Source organism: Gorilla gorilla, chromosome 2, assembly GCF_029281585.2.
Source record: "Gorilla gorilla gorilla isolate KB3781 chromosome 2, NHGRI_mGorGor1-v2.1_pri, whole genome shotgun sequence".
Lineage (NCBI taxonomy): Eukaryota > Metazoa > Chordata > Mammalia > Primates > Hominidae > Gorilla > Gorilla gorilla.
Window position 1 is genome coordinate 75,400,476 of NC_086017.1, and position 20,163 is coordinate 75,420,638.

Genomic DNA, 20,163 nt, shown 5'->3' on the forward strand with positions numbered 1-20,163 from the left:
TCCTTCACAAGTGTGGAAATGCATAAATGCATTAGCTAAGAGAGTGAGTAACATCACATTTACTCCTGTCTCTTTTTAAAGCAGACAAAGAGGAGTAATTTGACATGAGAGGTTCACTAAAGCAAAGCTGGTACAATTTCCCTGTGTGGGGCTCATCAGAGGACTAGATAAGCCTGATGCTGATAAGAGGCAGAAAAGGAATGTGTAAGTTGCTAACTCCAAAGTGGGGGAGGCAGTGAGATATTCCTGTCAGAGTGAAAGTGATTTTCAATTTCAAATAATTATATTAGGTCATTCATTGTGTGGAATGGAGTGTCTGTAGTACACGGCATTCCTGCTGAGAGGGTTCTCAAAGGCTGAGGGTTAGGAGGCAGAAAGCCTGTAATTAGAAGCCCTGAACCACCCACCCTCTCTGATGAAGAGGATTGGAGTACAGCATGTCCAGGTAATAGGGCTCAGCTCAGGAGTGTGTGTACGTGTGTGTGTGTGTGTGTGTGTGTGTGTCCCCATTCCAATTTCCCAACATGAACATCCAATTATGCCAAATCTTATAAGCTTCAGGGGAGTGGGAAAATGAGAATTAAAAGCAAACAGTGATTTAGAGACAAAAGGTATTTGAACCCATTTCCAAAAGAAGCTTCCATTTAATACAGGGGTAAAAGAGTGGCTTATCCTTTGAAGCAGCCAGCAAAATTCCTAACCACTCTTGGATTCTGAGCTACACAACTTGCTAGTTTCATTTGCACTCATGATAGATTTTCTTAGACGCCCTCTCAAGACTATGGGTAAATGCAACTGGGGACAAGAAAATGAGGGCTTGGTGGTGATGTCACCATTCTTTTGTCTGTCTCCACTCATATAGATGAAAATGGGCCTCCTTTGAGCAAATCTAGCTTTTCTTGGGGCCCTGATCCTGTGAATTACTTACTTCGGGAAGGGCCTGTGAAAACTGAAATTTGCATCTGCCTATAAAGGCAAGTTTAGGAAATCTAACTTAATTCATTCCACAGCCACTCTTGACATGACATATGAACCTTCAACCAGATGCATGTGTTATGCCTTGGTTTAATTATGAGATGAATTCATAGGTTTTGTGTAATATCCTGATTAACTTATGTCTCCTGTTCACAGATGGTAAACGCAAAATTTCTCCAGGAGAGGGAATTATATCCTCCTGCAACTTGAGGTTTTTGCTGATCTGTTCAGTGTGGTAATACATCTAAGGGATGTGTAGTCCCCACTTCAAACATAAATTGCTATTCCTGATACTCAGATAAAAAAGAAAAAAAGATGCCTTAATTATAACTTCACTCAACTGCATTAATACCATTCTATTTAAAATAACAATACTGAGTTGTTGGATTTTTTTTTGAGCCCCTGAAGACGGATGGAAAAATTAAGTCTGATTTAATCTATCAGCTATGCATGGTATAACAATATTAAGTCATACATTTGGAGTGTAAGTAGCTAGAGGTAGTTTCTACATCAAACTCACTTGGCCACCCAGAACTTATATTCTCTGTGGTAGGTATGAGTCTTGTCCTACATTTTGGTCATGTTCATTTATTTTTTAAGTGTAAACAGTATTGCCCTAACATTAAATAGAATGAATTCAGTTTGGCTTTGAAAAAAATTTTTTTTTAATATAACATCCTGTCTCCTTTATTCACTCAACACATTTTTTTAAAGCACTTCATATGTGCTGCATTGTTCTAGACAATGGAGATGTAACAGTGAACAGACACGGTGATGATATACCTGTGCCTGACCAGAATCCTGACATCAATGTTGCAAGTGTATATAGAGTGCACTATAATTATCAGCCCTAATAACAGTGGTGCAAGGGGACATATTAAGACAAATGAATGAATAAGCATCCAAAAGTTTTTCCCTGGTTTTAGGATATGCTATATATTTTTCCCATGGACTTTCTATTTGTTTTTTAATGTGAGTAAGGTTACAAATGGACAGCAATGAACTATGTTTAGACCTTGGACTCTGCAGTCTGTCTGTCCTGAGTGGGTATCCCCATGATCCATACTCACTTGGGCTAATTCTCAGTTTCGCTAATTCTCATTATCTCTATTACAAAATACAAATGAAGAAACTGAGAATACTTTCCTCGAGGTAATGTTATAAAATTAAATGAGACAATATAGGCAAATCATTTGGACTACAGTAGTGTTGCTCACCCTTTCCTTCATTATTGCTCTAAGCAATGAGCTTTTTTAGATTTTTTTCTCCTAATCAACCCCTGCTTTCCAGTGAAATTGTAATACCATAGATATACTGTATATCTGTTTAGGTATTGTAGGTAGATCTGTACTTTCTACATAAAAAGGGTAAGTTTTGTTTCACTCCCTAAGAACCAGTACTCACCTCCCTTAGGAGAGACATCACTTACCTTTGAGAAGGCATGGTCAAGAGTCACTTTGGACACTATGTGATATAGAGTCATGCAGTGCTTGCTAAATCTTAGCAAATATAACAGTAATAATCATCAAAATAAACATATGATTCTATATCCCTAGACTAGAGAAGATCTGAGTAAAGTGTGGTAAAAGATGACAAGAGGCACATCAGCTCTGACACCCAGGAAACCAAAGCCTGAATCCAACAACAAAGAGTCTGTTGGAGGCTGGGTTTGAGCATAAACCAAGAAGACCTTCTTACTTTCTTACCAATGGGAAAAAGAGAAGACACAAAGCATCAGGGCAGCTGGACAAGGGTGATCACCTCTCTTAATGAGTCAGCTAAGATTACCCATCATTTACACATGCAAAGAAGAAGCAACACAACACCAAAGTGCTCCAGAATAGATACTTTTAGGCACAGTTCATTTTGCCTGAAAAATCCTCTTTCTACCCTTCTGTTCATCCAAGTCTCATACCTACATCAAACCCACCAAAGGTCCCACTTCCTTCATGAAATCTTTCTAGCACAAAGAACCCTCAGTCATCAGACAACCCTGATTTAAATTGAAGGGCATTCTATGGAATAACTAACCAGAACATTTCTTCAGAAGTGTCAACATCATGAAAGAAAAGGCAAGACTAAGGAACTGTCTCCATTGGAGACATGACAAAGATATGCAATGTGAGACACTGGATTGGATCCTGCAACACAAAAAGGACATTAGTGGAGGGGAAAATGGTGAACTCCAAATAGTCATGGTTTAGGTAATAGTACTGTACATGTTAATAGTACATGGTTTAGTTAATAGCCAATGTTAATTTCCTGATTTTGATCATGATACCATGGTTATGTAAGATGTCAACATTAGGGAAAGCTGAGAGGAGAATAAATGGGAACACTCCATACAATTTTTGTAACTTTTCTCTTAAGTCTAAATTATCTCGAAATTAAAAGGTTTTTTTAAATGGTGATTTACTCATTCAATTTTTTCAACAAAAGTATTTTAAAGGCCCACCCATGCTAGGCCCTTCCAGAGGCTGGGGAATCAGCTATGAACAAAACAAGACAATAATCCCTAATATCATGGTTAACATAGTATTCTCCGGATTCCTTTCTGCCTCAGAATAGCTATGAGGCCATGCTTTATAAGTCTTATCCTGTCCACTACTGCCATGTCAAATTCATCTGCTCTTGTCATATCTCCTCACATTAGGGACAGGACATGGCTCCTGTTCTCTGCCTTTCGCTCATGGGAGTGGATGGGGAGGTGAGCTCCCATGTCCACGGCCTGGTATGTAGCACATGCCTAGAACACTGCTTGAACACAGTAGATCTTTGATAGGTGAGAGGTGGTGCCATTTAAAAAAATATGAACACCCAGCCTGGTATGGTGGCTCATGCCTGTAATCTCAGCAATTTGCAAGGCCAAGGCTGGAGGAACACTTGAGCCAAGGCCAAGACCAGGCTGGGCAACAAGGTGAGACCCTGTCTCTACAAAAAAATAAAATAAAATTGCCAGGCATAGTGATGCGTGCCTGTAGTCCCAGCTACTTGGGAGGCTGAGGCAGGAGAATCGCTTGAGCCCAGAGGTTGAGGCTACAGTGAGCCATGTTCATGCCACTGCTCACCAGCCTGAGAGAGCAAGACCCTGTCTCAAAACAAAACAAACAAACAAAAAACCAAACACCCTTGATACAGAGCCTGATGGAAAATAGGCATTCACTTAACATGTTTCTTGCCTAGAATGTAAGAATGATCAGCTGTTGGTCTCTGCGGACTCTCAAATGTTATAATTTTATGACACGTTATGCTTGATTCTTTGACAAATAAGAATGTATGTGTGTTTCTGTGATAGCGAGAGATTGTATGAGAGAGAGTTAGTGAATTAGTTTGGAAGTAGTGGAACAGAGAAATAGAGACCTGAACTAGTACATCCCAATGGACCTTAATACTTCAAAACATAAGCTGGTACTTAAAAGATTGCATCTTCTCACTTTGAAAGACAAGAATGATCATCAAAAGAGAAACACCAAGAAATCTCTGATGTACTTTTCCAGACATTAGCTACTTACACAAATTAAAATTAAAAACCAAATTTGTCATATGGCTTTAAAAATGCAACATGATTTTGTCACTTAGACTAGAATTACATTTTTCTTGGAAACACCTCCCTGCTGGTCCCCATGCCCTGAACCACCTGAGACATTTACTCACTACATATAGTGATGTCTCTAATTTCAAGATCAGTTCTGTAATGTATTTCATAAGCCTGGTCCCCTTTCAGAGTTCTCATTATCAGTGAATGTCATTTGCATCCATCTCATTATAAAAGCTAATGCCTGAGAATTCATCCTGGACAACTCTCTTCACTTTGTCTTTAAATTCTGACAATTTTCCTCCTAAATATATTTCATGCATTCACTACAATTTCTCCTGCCAATGTTCTCATCCACCATGATCTTTTGCCTAGACTACTATAATAGCTTTCAAGCTGGCTTTCCTACCTATAATCCACACTGTTACAGAAGGCAGAGAGATCTTTTTAAAAAGGAAAAACCAACACAAAGTAAATCTGATTATGTCATTCCAACAGCTTGAGTCTCCAAAGAACAAGATCCTTAATATGACCTAAAAGGACATGTCTTTTTATGGTCTGGTCTCTGCCAACTGCTGCAGCATCATCTCTCAGTATATGATTCCAGACTTGTTCTGTTCAATCCGCACTGGCCTTCGTTTACTGTTTCAGAACATTCCATGCTCTGACCACCTGGGAAAGGCTCTCTACCAAAGTACCCTTCCTTCCACCTATTTATTCTTTGTGTGTCAATTTGAACAGCAACTTATCAGAAGAACTTTCCAACAAATCCCCAGACTCGGTGTGTTGTTGACCTCCAAGATGGCCATTAAGGAGCCCCATTTCCTGGTATTCAGACTCTTGTGTATTGTCTTCCCACAGCACACAAAACTGGTCTGGATGACTAATAGAATATAGGAGAAGTGACAGTATGCCACCCCTAAGATTAGGTTACAAGACACTGTCCCTTCCACCTTGGTTCTGTGCATTCTCTCTGTCTTCCTCTTGGAGTATTCACTTTAGGGGAAGCCTGCTACCACGTGGTAAGAGCCACACATAGTGAGGAACTAAAGCCTCCTGTCAACAGCCATGTAAGTGATAATCAAAGTCCATCCTTCAGCCCCAGCCGTGCTTTCAGATGACTGTATCCCTGCCTGACAGCCAGCTGTATCCTCATGAGAGTTCTTGAGCCAAGACCACCCAGCTATACCACCCCTGGATTCCTGACCCTCAGAAACTGTGTGAGATCATTAAATATATCGTTTTAGCTTTCTCAGTAAGCAATTACCTTAAAACTTAGCAACAGATAATGAATATGCTTGGTTAGATGCCTCTGTCATATCCTCTTGTGGAATCTTGTTCCTTTTGCATATCTCACTTGGTAATTACGTATTTGTTGAACTAAATCGATCAGTGCCAGTCTCCTCATCACTTTTGTCTCCTAATCTCACCACAGTATTTCCAGAACTTTGTGACAGGCCTCAAAAACATTAGGTGGGTGAATTAATTGTCCTAGCAATACAACTGGAAGACTTCCCTTCAATCACTTAATTGCTCTGCTAAATTTGCTTTTGGTAGGGAGTTAACATGTAATGTGAGCCCTAAAATCAGTCAGTAATTAATAGAAGATAACCATGTAGAGAGGTCCCCCCAACCACGGCCTCATCCACCATCAGTTTCAATCTGCAGTATGCCTTCAATAGGGAGATAAACTGCCTTCTACCCACGAGTCAATTAATAACAATAAAATAGGATCTGATCCAGGTCTGTCCAGACTGCAGTATCTCTACTGTCACTATCTTACAGATCTATGAGTCCAGGGCACCAATAGGCTTTCTTACCCTTGAAGGATAATTATCATCATTCTCATGTTAAGTACAATGTCCTGCTTATTAATAGATGTAGAGGCTATCAATACCCAATCAGGAGTCCAAGTGCCCCCATCTGTTTCTAAACGTTTCCATTTTTAATTGGTTGATTTTTATTTTTCATGGATGACAGACACTTTATTGGTCTCCTCTCTGGAATATTATGATGACTGGTTGCAAGTGGAAAGAATTACTAAGCAAAATACAGCCAGTAGTATTACGAAGAGAGCAGACAGGACATCAGCAAACAATGTTTAATCAAAGCTGATGATAGCTGAAGCAAGACGATCACTTGAGACTACGAACTTGAGACCAGCCTGGGCAACATAGCATGACCCTGTCTCTTTATTAGAAAAAAACAAAAACAAAAAAACAGCTGACAGTAGATCCTGTTATCTTCTTACATCATTCTCTCTCATTCGTTTCCTCAAATTCAGGTATTATGGTACAGAAAAGCTAAGTTTCACTTCCACGAAACCCATGAGTTTTAGCCAACACTTCCAATGGGTTGGCTGATTTTCAAATGGGGTGCATGCTAAAAACAAACAAACACACAAAAAAACCCCTGTAGATTTGGGACCCCATCCTGATCTACCGAATCAGAATTTCCAGAGGACGAGCCTGGCAATCTACAATTTTAACCACCAACTCAGAAAATAGATTATATTACCAGACATAAAAGTTCATGTCACCTAAAACCACTTCCATTATAATAAGCTGCAAACCCAAATATTTGTTCTAAGTCATATGACAGAAAACTGAGGAAAATAATGAATCTTCTAAAGCAAAAAACTTAGGTAATTTCATTCTCAAGTACTACTCCTCTGCTAGATTAGGCTTCTCACAAAGGAACTAAAGGGCCAAATTATACATACTGCACACATGACAGCTCAAGTCCTTTTCACAATAGGTGAAGTTTTAAAAAAAGTCTTACAACAACAAAGAAGACAACAGAATTCTTCTTGGAGTCCATTTTCGTCAGTGAACTCACAAATAAAAAACTGACTTTAGTATCTCTTTAAGAATACCCCTTTCAGAAGCTGAGCATCTAAGTAAAATTAGCAGAAATGTTATTTTCTCATGTCAGTTATTCATTACATTAAATAACATTATGTTCCAAATTAGAGGATTAAATAATCCTAACAGTTTTCTTAGCCAGTCTTTCTCATCCTTCATGGGTCATGAAGAAGAAGGAGGTTTTGACCACAACTCTCAAGCTACTTTTAAATCAATCTATCTGAAAATTTGAGGGACACTTCCACCTGATTGAATGAGTCCATAATATTTTCAGTTTCCAAAATACTAATCATAACTTGAAAATATTTATCTACATATTATTTTAAATTTTTTAATTTAATTCTACTTGTTTTTCTTTGCTCTCTGTTGAAATAGATTTCTCTCTAATATTCTAACATTCATACAGTGCTTACTGTGTGCCAGGGGCTACACTATGTGATTTCATCCACTACTTCTTTTAATCAGTCCACACTCCTACAATGTAAGGATTGTTATTCCCTTTTTATAGATCAGAAAGTGGAAGCCCAGAAAGGCTACAAAACTTGTCTAACTTCTCTTGGCTCATGGGTGACAAACCAGGATTTAAAACACATCTGGGCCTGGCATGGCGGCTCACGCCTGTAATACCAGCACTATGGGAGGCCAGCAGGAGGATCCCTTGAGCTGAAGACTTTGACACCAGCCTGGGCAACATAGTAAGACCCTATGTGTATAAAATATACAAAAAGCTAGCCGGGTATGGTGGCATGCAACTGTAGTCCCAGCTACTCGAGAGGCTGAGGTGGCAGGATCATCTGAGCCCGGGAAGTCATGGCTACAGTTAGCCAAGATTGCACCACTACACTCCAGCCTGGGCGAGAGAGTGAGACCCTGTCTCAAAAAACAAACAAATGGAAACACACATCTGACTTCAAAGCTTGTCTGTTTAGCAAAATACAGAACTCCATATATATAGGATAAAATATTTAATATCTTCCCACTGTGAAATTAATAATACTATTTTAAGAGAAATATATAGGGGATTCCCTGGTACATATCAGTGCTGATTTTCTATCACTTTAGTGAAAGTATCACATTACTGCCGCTAAATCAGCCTGTTTTGAATTAAAAGCATCCATTATGATGGTGCACTGAAAAATGTACTCCTCTTAACTGGATTGTTTGTAATACAAAGGATAAACGCTTGAGGGGATGGATACTGATTTTCCATGATGTGATTATGATGCATTGCATGTCTGTGTACTCCATAAATACATATACCTACTATGGACCCGCGGAAATTTAAAATAAAATTTTTAGAGAATTTTTTAAATGTGCTCATCATCTTTTCTATCCTTTAATAAGGAGAAACTATAACTGCTAGAACAAATTCTAAAGATAGTTCTAGATTCTAAAGGAGCCGGTCATCTGCAGTTAATTTAATGAAACTGGAGGAAATGTAAACTGTTTCCTGCTACTCCCACTCCTCTCCCCCACCAGATAGGAAAAGAGGGACATAGGAAAGAAACAGCTCTGCAAAGGACAAAGAAAAGCCACCAAGTGAAACCCATCTGGTACAAAGTCACAATGATGAGGCAGGCCAATGTGGGTGGGTTTTCTACTATGGTGCCCACTAAAAACAACAAAAGACATGTGGCAAAATCTCCAAACACTAGAGAAGTCTGGGAGGAAGACTGCTCAGTGATTAGTCCAGATGGGAACTACTACATTCGCTAATATAAGCATCAGAGAAAGTGATCCATAAATTTTTGCATCAGCACAAATGAAGCCCACTTTTTAAAAATGGTTACGCCAGTAGATCCTTCCTTCAGTAATTCTTAGGGATACAAAACAATCAGTATGGCAGATATACAGGGAATAAATAAAAACAAGCTGTCCAAGGCACTTAGACAGCGTTAGACCTGGTACTTTCCCTGTTTCTCTAATGGACTCTGTACCTGAGGTTTTTGTCAAGACTTTGTACCTCCAGGTAGAAAAAGCTTTTATGGATCTTCAAACACTGCTAGGAAAACTTGGAAATGTGACAGCTATCTTCTTTTTCTATCAATAAATCTTCCCTATTTGGCAGAGCTATGAGTTATTCATAGCAGAAAGATCATTTTATTAAAGTATTTTGAGAGCTTTCGTTTCCTCTGTATTGTTGTATTTTCTCCCTCACCCTTAACAACAGGACACCCAATCTATGGCTGGGGCAAATGGTACTAAGAACTCTAACAGGACTAAGGAGGGGATTATTTGCAAAGGCTTGAGCCTTAAGGAACGAAACCCACCACTCAGAAAAATCTAAACACAAGAAGCAAAATTCAAGGAGGTGCTTAACTTGAACTCAAAGGATCCTGAAGTGTTCAGGAACAAGCTTAGGGGATCTATGAACACCCTGAAAATACATGAGACATGAGACAGATTAAGTATGAAGTTCTGGTTTCTTCTAGAAAAGACTCAGAATCTTGAGATGCACAAGCTGAAAAGGAGTTTTAGAAATAATTTACATCAACTCTCATTTTATACATGACAAAACTAAGACATACAGATGTGATATTTACCACCTTCATTGAAAGAAAATCAAATGAGTTTCTCACTTCTTAAATCAAGCCATTGCTTTATAAAACTTTATTAGCAAGTTGAGACAGAGTCAGTCAAACTACAGCTGGGCAGAAATACGCAACTCAACTCTAACAAACCAGTGATTCACATTAATTTAACATACAGTAATCCCCCCAATCCAGTTTCACTTCCTGTGGTTTCAGATACTCTCGTTCAACCACAGTTTGAAAATAGGTGCTTATGGTACAATAAGATATTTTTCGAGAGAGACCATATTCACTACATGTATTTATTCACAATAAATTTTATTACAGTATATCATTATAATTGTTCTATTTTATTAATAGTTGTTAGTCTCTTACTGTCCCTTATTTATAAATTTAACATAGGTATGTATGCATGCCATAGGTATGTATGTATAGGAATAAACAGAGTATATATAGGGTTATGTACTATCTGCAGTTTCAGGCTTCCACTGGGAGTCCTGGAATGTACCCCTGTTAATAAGAAGGGGACTACTGTATTTATTAAAAAACAAAACCATAAAACTTACCACGTTTTATCAAATCTGAGGCAACAATTATAGCTTATGAAGCAACAAGGCAGAAGAAATACTGCCAATTAAGTTACAGAATGCCACTCATTGTAGAATGCATTTTGATTTCTGAAATGTTAAAATGTAGAATACTATGCATCTTAGAATTGATAAATATAGTATTGTAAAAAAGTAATGACTTATAGGACTCTTGGCTTGTTTTGTTATGCTTTGTTCTTTGTTGTGTTTTTTGTTTTTGTTTTTTAGAGACAAGCTCTTTCTCTGTTTCCCAGGCTATAGTACAGTGGCAAGATCATAGCTCACTGCAGCCTTGAACTTTTCGGCTCAAGCAATCCTCCCATCTCAGCCTTCTGGGGAGGTGGGATTACAAGTGCAAGCCAATTTGCCAAACTGATTTATGACTCTTGAAAGAACACAATATGGTAAACTTCCTTTTGTAATAATTAACAGGTAAGAAAGAACTTGTGGGACATCTCATAAATTAAAAGCCCTTGTTCCAACACAAAAATGAGACCAGTAAATGATGAGTTAATTCTTGCACAAAGCAAGAAATCATATAAAATTATTCATACGTATTTAAAGCATTTTATTTTAACACACACAGTGTTCATTCTTGCATCCATCTTTTAAAGTAGATTAACTTTTTTTAAACCTAGGTTCCCTGTTTGGGATCTGTAGTATCTTTCATGATATAAACCATACTTATAATTCAGTGTCTATGATTTCTAATTTGGGCTTATTTGAAACACAGTGATAATGTAAACACACTTGCAAACCAATTTGAGTGCTTTAGATTTTTTATGACTTCCCTTTATATTTTACAGTCTTTACGTACACCTAATTTAACAGCAATTTTTAAGCAAGAGAACTTTATTAAGTTGTCCTAATGGATTCCAATAAATTTTCAGGGAAATATCAGCTTTCCCTCCCCACTTACATTTCATTGGTTTACATAATATTTAATTAAATTATATTGTTAGAGTAACAATGATATAAGCAGGTTTGAGAACAAACAACAGACTATTGGACAGCTTGCAACTCACAGTGGGAACATCAGTATGCAACTGAACACCAGCTTTCAAGGTGACACTCAATGATTCTTGCCCCCAGGTGTTCAAGCTCCAGTGTAGTTAGTCCCCCTCCCACATGAAGAGAGCTGGCCTGATGTTGCAGAAATGATGGAATGTGATTCCTGAAGTGAGGTCATAAAAGACATTAAAACTTCCAACTTGCTCTGTCTTTGGTCTTTTGTTCTAGGGATGCTGCCTGCCATGCCATGAGATCCCTCAAACAACCCTAGGGAGAAGTCCACATAGCTTCCTGCCAAAACCCAGTGTGAACTGACCTGACATGTGAGTGAGACACCTTGAGAGTGGATCGAACAGTCAAATCAGACCAACCTGGATTTGAACCCAGACTCAGCCACTTAGTAGCAGAGTAACCCTGGGTAAGGTTACTCTGCTCTCTAAGATTCAATGTTCTCTTCAGTAAAATTGGTTGATGATGGTGCTGATTCATTAGGTAGTTACTAGGAGTTGTTACAAATTCAAGACAAATATTGCTGGCAATTGATAGTTACTGACTGCTTACTTGTATGAGACCAGTATGCCAAGCCTTTATATTCATATTCATTATTATCATGGTTATAAGCCTTCACAGTCCTTCTCATTTACTGAAGTAGATAATGGTGCCTGGCACATGGGAAATACTTAATAAATGTGGCTTCCAGCAATGGCACATATAATGACATTTAGGCTTTCATGCAACTGGAAACTGGGCTCCTAGGGAACAAGATGCATATCTCCAGAGGCTGAAAGGGCCAACGGAGCTCCTGCATTTACGCTTTCCCATTGTTTCACTCTTCTCAAAGCCGTCCTCCTGACTAGGTCAGGAAAAACCAACTGGAACGGAGTGCAGGGCTGGCAAATGACCTCATGAAGCCTGGACCAGCTCCCCCGCCTTAGACAAGGCTACGAAAATGGATAACAAATCTTCTAAGAGAAAAAAAAAAAAGGCAGAACAAATCTATTTTCAAGATTCTTTCCTTCCTTTTACAATTACAATGTGCTGCATGAATGTCCTGATTTTAATAATTCCACTGCCATCTTCTGCCCCTGTTTTTGGCCTTCTTCCATATCTAATTCTGATTTTTCTTGTTTGCTGAATAGATCTAGCCAAGGCAAAGAGACAATGAGATGGCATAAGAATGAATGAGATTTTAAAAAGAGATGGCTTATAAATAACTCCCTGCAGAAATCTTGAAATAACTGTGGACAAAGAATTGTCATCCAATTTACAATAGTAACAACATGAAGACCAAAAATAAATAAATAAAGAAGTAAAAATAGTAGGCCATGCAGTGGCTAGTCCTGAATCCCCTGGGAAATTAAACATAGACACAGCCTTGTCTCATGTTCAATAGCAACGGAAAGATTTATTTGTGTGCATTCCGATGTCCTAACAGTACTCTAACCTGCAGCTAGGGTCTTTAGCAGAGGGACTAGTTGTCAAAAGTGCTCTTAAATGATATCACAATTTTTTTCTCATCATTAAATGCCTGTGTGAGAATAAGTTTACTGGCCCCATACTGCCAACCAGCTCATCAATGGCAGAAACACAATATGCTTCCAAAGCCTGTAGACCAAGTGAGGTGACAACTTAGAGATGAGCCAGTGGGGGCTCCATCTTCTGAATACTCTTACCCAGAGGACCTAAAAACAATCGACCTTCAGTCAAGGCCAGCTGAACTGCTGAGATACTGTGACGATTATTTCATTCTTTCCAAACCTAGATAACACGAATAGGCTCCAAAACAAGCCTGCAAGCACATCAGCATACACACGGGTGCACACACATATATACGGGCACAAACAATTCATTAAAGGTGAAACACATCTCTAGTGACAGCTGAGCAAGAGAAAAAAGGTGCATGATTTAAGACATCTTTTTCCATTCCCTTTTCTTCAGTATCTGATGCTGTAGCTTATGTCAGGTGCAGGCTAACTCCAACAGAAAATAATTATTTTTATCAATAGTCTATCATATTCCTTAATGTTAATCCACAATATATAGCCAAACCTAGTATGTCAATACTAATTAGAAATACATAGGACCATTCATGGCCAGAAAATATTTCAAGACAGTAGTAGTTAAGAAAATCAAAAGCAAAACAAAAAACAAAACTCAGTGGTCATTTGTGTTCACGGTTGTTAAAGTCAGTGTTTTGAGTGACTTCACTTCTCAGATCCTCAACTTCTCCAGTATGACAGTGTGGCTCAGTTTGGACAACACTACTCTCATTAAGAAACATTGCTTATGGTCGGGCACGGTGACTCATGACTGTAATCCCAGCACTTTGGGAGGCTGAGGCAGGCAGATCACTTGAGGTTAGGAGTTCAAGACCAGCCTGGTCAACATGGTGAAACCCTGTCTCTACTAAAAATACAAAAATTAGCCGGGTGTGGTGGTGCACACCTGTAATCCCAGCTACTCTGGAGGCTGAGGCAGGAGAATCGCTTGAACCCAGGAGGCAGAGGCTGCAGTGAGCCAAGATCGCATCACTGCACTCCAGAATGGGCGACAGGGCGAGACTCTGTGTCAAAAAAAAAAAAAAAAAAAAAAGAAACATTGCTATCACACAACGGACAGTGGATTTGGAGGAAGTCCTTACCATATGATGCAACAGTAATATGTACAGGCAGAGAAAAACGTCATAATATTTTAAGTTTGTGGTGGCTCACGCCTATAATCCCAGCACTTTGGGAGGCCGAGGTGGGCGGATCACAAGGTCAGGAGTTCGAGACCAGCCTGGCCAATATAGTGAAACCCCATCTCTACTAAAAATATGAAAATTAGCTGGGCATGGTGGCAGGCACCTGTAGTCCCAGCTACTCGGGAGGCTGAGGCAGAAGAATCGCTTGAACCCGGGAGGTGGAGGCTGCAGTGAGCCGAGACTGCACCACTGCACTCCAGCCTGGGCAACAGAGCAAGACTCTGTCTCAAAAAAAATAAAAAATAAAAAATAAAAATAAGGACATAAAGCAAGTTTGGTTAATATAGGCACATGTTACTTATCTACATATATTATCTATATACTCAGAAAGGCATGAAGGCTATTAACATCAGAACATTAACAGGGACTAAGTAGTAAGATTCAGGGTGATTTTTATGTCTGCTGTTTTGCTCACCTTTTTTTTTTTTCCATAGTTAACACAAATGATCTCTGTGATAGTTACATGTAAATGGCAGCAAAAGCAAAAAGCATATACCTCCCACTAATAACCCAGGGAAATCTGGTTCCAAAGTTAAGGCTTTGTCTAAGGTGGCATACATACTCAGAAGTCAGTTTTCCCAAGTCCGTGTTACTGGGTTTTTGTTTGTTTGTTTGTTTTGGAATGTGGATCATATAATTGTGTCCAAGAGTTTAGTCATTCAGCAATAAATAACCCAAAAGACAATACATTTTTAAATGTATTTTTAAATGGCATTGCTTCTGAAAGCAGACAAAACTGGTAGGACCCCTGAGATGTCAGAAGAGGCCCAGGACACTCATAATTTTTGAGACCTCTCCTGACCCGGTGATCCACCCGCCTGGGCCTCCCAAAGTGCTGGGATTATAGGCATGAGCCACAGCATCCGGCCATCTTTAGATATATTAATTAAAATCTTGTGACTGCATCTACATGGCTGTACATCAACACTGTTTGGAGATCATGATAAAAGTCTACATTTGAGGCCATTCCTGCTCCCTGCTCCCTCCACAGGGAGGGAGATGACTTGTAAAAAGTATGAAAAGGAATGACATACAGACACTTTTAAGTGGCATTGCTTCTGAAAGCAGACAAAACTGGCAGGACCTCTGAGATGTCAGAAGAGGCCCAGGACACTCATAATTTTAAGACCTCTAGTATGAGATAGCTAAATGTGGTTTTAAAAGATGAGCTTTTTTAAGATATATTAATTAAAATCTTGTGAATGTATCTACATGGCTGTACATCAACTTTTGTTTGGAGATAATGACAAAAGTCTACATTTGAGGCCATTCCTGCTTCCTGCTGCCTCCACACTCACGCTGACCGTGTAAAAAGTATGAAAAGGAATGACCCCCACTGACCATGAAAAAAAAAATTACACAGGCAAGGCTGATGGATAAAGACCAGAAAATAGCTCTAACAGAAGGACAACTACTAAAATTTAAAAATAATAGAAGTCCTACTACGGAAAGCACTGATGGAAAGCCCTATAATTGTATCCCAAATCATTTCATCACATCTAACCAAAGAAGAAAGAGGAAAAGGATGGCTGGGCACAGTGGCTCACACCAGTAATCTCAGCACTTTGGGAAGCTGAGGCTGGTGGATCACTTGAGGTCAGCAGTTCAAGACCAGCCTGGCCAACATGCGAAACCCCATCTCTACTAAAAATACAAAAATTAGCTGGGCATGGCAGCACACACTTGTAATCCTAGCTACTTGGGAGGCTGAGGAAGGTGAATCACCTGAACCTGGGAGGTAGAGGTTGCAGTGAGCCATGATCATGCCACTGCACTCCAGCCTGGGTGACACATGGAGACTCTTTCTCCAAAAACAAAACAAAAAAAAAAAAGGGAAGCTCATGCAATCTTCAAACGTTGCTGTAACGTATCCCACTGGCATGTTATGTGATATTTATATTTAATTTAGGCTGAACATGACTCTAGCAAATCTCTTTGGTAGTTAAATGTTTCCTTCAAAGGGATATCAGGATATAAATCCTGAGGTCAGAATCCATGTCAATTCCAACACAGAAACCTTTCAAAGCACAGTCCTAAGGGAATCTATTTACCGGGTAAAGGACACAACCAGAGGCACTTAACGTGGAAGACTGGTGAAGGGCCAAACTCCCACCCAAAGACCAACTCATCATTCATTCTTCACACATCTGAGTAAGGAGCAGGCAAGGCACTTGTTGATATTGAAGCAGGAATTATTTCCCTATCTCATTTCCCTCTCGTTTCCCCAGTTCATATCCCAAGCTTCGTGGCAATAAAAATAAAATATTTTTTGACTGGACACTTTTTTTTTTCTTTTTGGTTGTGCACAGGAGCTAGAAAGCCCTTGTTATATCCATGCAAGCAATATAGGTGATTCCTTGTTATGGTTGGTCAGGTAAAACCTTAACCATCATCAAATCAGGGCACATAATAGTGTCAACTTGGTGAAATGGTGAGTCGGGGAGTCACTGCATATGAGCAAGGAGCTCTCACTTGATTATACTCATGCTCTGCTCAGGTTGGCTGATTTGCCAATAGATTTAATTTCTATAGCAGTGTACTGGATAATAGGGACTGCACACTCAAGTCTAAAATGTATTCATTCGTTCTACACCTGTTTAGCGCCTGCTCTGGGCAAAACCTTGTGCAGGGTGTTGTATGTTGGCTCCCAAAGGAGAAGGATTGCTGCCAAGTTTGCTCTAGGGCTTGAGCCATGTTGACTATTAAATACCAGTTCAGGGTGTTCAGTAAAGTCTCTGATAATGCTCCATAAATTCCTAATTAGTCAAGCCTTTAAATAGAAAGAGGTCTGTCATTTTATTGTGATTTCCAGGGTTACTTTATCCTCTGCATTTCCAAAGTTTCTATGACCTATAGCAATGAGTTCATAATAATATCCACGTATAATTTTATTTTCCATATAGAGCAGTTGACATCAAATTGCAGCCCATGTGCTAAATCCAGCCAGCTGATAAATGTTTTGTTTGGCTCACACAGTACTTTAAATTCTTTTTAAAAATAACTTGCCAAGCAACCCAAGTCCTATAGATAGATGAATAGATAAACAAAATGTGGTACATACAATTCAGCCTTAAATAAGAATGAAGTTGTGACACACGCTACAACCTGGATGAACTCTGAAGACATTATGCTAAATGAAATAACCCAGACACAAAAGGAAAAATATTGCATGATTCCTCTTACAAGAAGTACCTAGAATAGTCAAATTCATAGAGACAGAAAGTAGAATTGTGGTTACCAGGGGCGAGAGGGAGGAGAATGGAGAACTGTCATTTAATGAGTACATAGTTTCAGTGTAGGATGATGAAAAAGTTCTTGAATTGGATGTTGATGATGGTTGCACAATAGCATAATGTATTTAATGTGACTGAAATATGCACTTAAAATGGTTAAAATGGTAAATTTTTGTTATGCATATTTTACCGCTATAAAAAAGATTGAAAAAACCTTCTCCACTTATACAAATGAATATGTGTGCACTGTGGAAATCAAAACTGTAGGTAAGTTTAAAGTATATAAATCCTTCCACAATTTTTAAAGGATCCTTTAAGATTTAAATGTTTAAGATGGCAGGCACGGTGGCTTGTGCATGTAATCCCAGCACTTTGAGAGGCCAAGGTGGGAGGATTGCTTGAGCCCAGAAGTTGGAGACTAACCTGGGAAACATAATGAGACCCTGTCTCTAAAAACAAAAAAAAATTAGCCATGCATGATGGCATGCGCCTGTAGTCCCTTCTACTTCGGGGGCTGATGGGAAGATCTCTTGAGCCTGGGATGTCAAGGCTGCAGTGAGCCATGATTGTACCACTGCAATCCAGTCTGGGCAATACAGCGAGACCCTGTCTCAGAAAAAAAAAAAAGTTTCAAGAATATTTATCTGGTGAATTATTTTTACTGAAATGCTTGAATTATTTTTACTGAAATACTTACATGGGACAAGGCAAGGAGGACTTTGCAACATTAGAAAGATGAGAGGTAGTATACTCTCTCAACCACTAGGTGAGCTCTTTCCATTCCTATAATGCTTCTTTCTTTCTTTATTATCATTATTACTATTATTATTATTATTATTATTCTGAGACACAGTCTCACTCGGTAGCCAAGGCTGAAGTACAGTGGTGCGATCTTGGCTTACTGCAACCTCAGCCTCCTGGGTTCAAGAGATTCTCCTGCCTCATCCTCCAAGTGGCTGGGACTACAGACGTGCACCACTATACCCAGCTAATTTTTATGTTTTTAGTAGAGACAGGGTTTCATCATGTTGGCCAGGCTGGTCTCAAACTCCTGACTTCAAGTGATCCACCAGCCTCAGCCTCCTAAAGTGCTAGGATCACAGGCATGAGCCACTACACCTGGCCTTTCTACAATACTTCATTAAAAATGTTTAATCAGCTCAGATTAAAAATATAACAATGAAGAAAAATTATATATAGCTTAGAAATTAAAAGTTGCACTAAAGTATAAAGTATCAAATATTATGAATGCCATTTATATTTAAGGCTTATAAATCAGATTGAACACATGGAAATGTTTAAAAATGAAATTGTATGATATCCAGGATTTGCTACAAAATAATTCGGTGGCAGGAAAATAAACCAGAATGGTGATACAGATGAAATAAGATTGGCTATAAGTTGACCACTGTTGAAGCTACATGATGGGCATCTGGGCATCTAGGTTCATTGCACCATTCTTTTGACTTATATGGAAAAAAATCCAGATCATGTTACATATAAAACAAAATAAGCAAGAAATAGAGACTAAACTCTTTTTCTCACTCTCCTACCCCGTTTCAGGCTGCCTGGTTGTTTGGGGGGCTCTTTCAAATACAATGGTTCAAAAGAACTGCTAGGACAAAACAAGCAAACCAAACTCAATTACCGAATAACACTCAATTTTGCCAATGGTATCTGTAGAAACGGAGGCTTACATTTTTTTGGAAAGCCTCAAAATCAGATGCACTTACTAATTTTGTTAACTTGAAGAGAAGAAACAGAAAAGTCATCTCTTTTTCCAAAAACCTATAAACCAGTTTGCTTATTGCTTTTCATTACAATTTTGAACATGAAATATTTCCAGAAAATGAAAAACCCAAATGCACCTGCCCGCATTAGGGATTAACGGCTTGGAAAATTCTATTTTAAAAATTGCAGTGAATGAAACTGAGGGTCATTTTCCTCCCTTTACTCAACTGTATACAAATTATTTTATATAAGTTTTCATCAAGGCAATACAAATATATGATACAAATTTTTCCTCAAATTTTGTGTTTCAGAAAATGTGGAAGAAATAAATGCTCTTTAAATGGTATTTTAAATGATGAATACATGTAATGAGGGCTTATCACTCAAAGAAAATGGTATAGTGTTATTTATAAAAGGATCCAAATGATCTTAAATTGAATCCCTAGCTAAAATTTCAGAAGAGTAACAAGTCTTACTACTTAATGAGTTCACTAAATGTATCCTTTAAAAGCAAGTAATGATTACTAGAATATACCATAGGTTTATTCAGAAAAAGCAATAAGCAACCAACTTCTCTGAGTAATTTATTACACTTTATTTTAGACAACAGGTCAAATAATATAGCAAAGGGCAACTAGATTTCAAAAAGAAATTTGGTAGGGTTTTTCTATAAAGGAGGAGCCATGAGTAACAGGACAACTATACCCATAGGTGTAGTTGATGAATATGTTTTGAGAGATGTCACTGGCCTCTGTGTTTGATTTTGTCCCATTAATAATATGCACATGTATTAAACAAAAACGTAAATGGCATGCTGACCAAAAATAGCTATAGGACAGTACTGATCATTTGATGCACAAAATTAGGCACCAAATGAGGGCTTTAACTCATTTTTTCAGTTTTGGCAAATATACCCAACCTCATAACAGATTAAAAAACAAAAGTTCTACTCT

General features: G+C 38.6%; 1 protein-coding gene across 34 annotated transcripts in view; it reads right to left on the minus strand.

The window, feature by feature from the left end:
* Positions 1–20,163, minus strand: part of MAGI1 (membrane associated guanylate kinase, WW and PDZ domain containing 1) — a 666,590-nt gene that overhangs the window by 190,824 nt on the left and 455,603 nt on the right. The window lies entirely within an intron of this gene.